This window comes from Lepidochelys kempii, chromosome 11 (assembly GCF_965140265.1).
Source record: "Lepidochelys kempii isolate rLepKem1 chromosome 11, rLepKem1.hap2, whole genome shotgun sequence".
NCBI classification, from domain to species: domain Eukaryota; kingdom Metazoa; phylum Chordata; order Testudines; family Cheloniidae; genus Lepidochelys; species Lepidochelys kempii.
In genome coordinates, this window is record NC_133266.1 from 53,608,684 (window position 1) to 53,609,162 (window position 479).

The following is a 479-nucleotide window of genomic DNA, read 5'->3' on the forward strand; positions in this document are numbered from 1 at the left end:
CCTCGTGTAAGGTTCCCGTGGGACCTTATGCAGATGGTATAAAATAAAGCTGGTCCTCAGCAGCTCTAATTTATGCCAGGGCAAGTTGGTGCAGGATCTGCAACCAACTCCTTGCAGCCTCTAAGTGAGAGATATCTATCTATATATAGGTAGGTAGTTAGAAGATAAAGTGCCAGTAGATGGTGCTCAAGAATATGTAGCATAGTTCCTGGCTTTTGTCGGACCAGTACAACTTCTTTTTGTGTATTGCAAATGGCTTCTTGTGGGCAGCAATTTACACAGAGCTCTTAACTCCTCTCTCTCCACTAGGGAGCTTACGCAAGGTGGAGATTCCATCCCTATACATTTTAGAGCAGTGATTCCCTTCACCCTGGGTGGAGGGTTGGGGGGAGGGGGGGTGTCATAAATATAAAGGGAAGGGTAAACCCCTTTGAAATCCCTCCTGGCCAGGGGAAAGCTCCTCTCACCTGTAAAGGGTT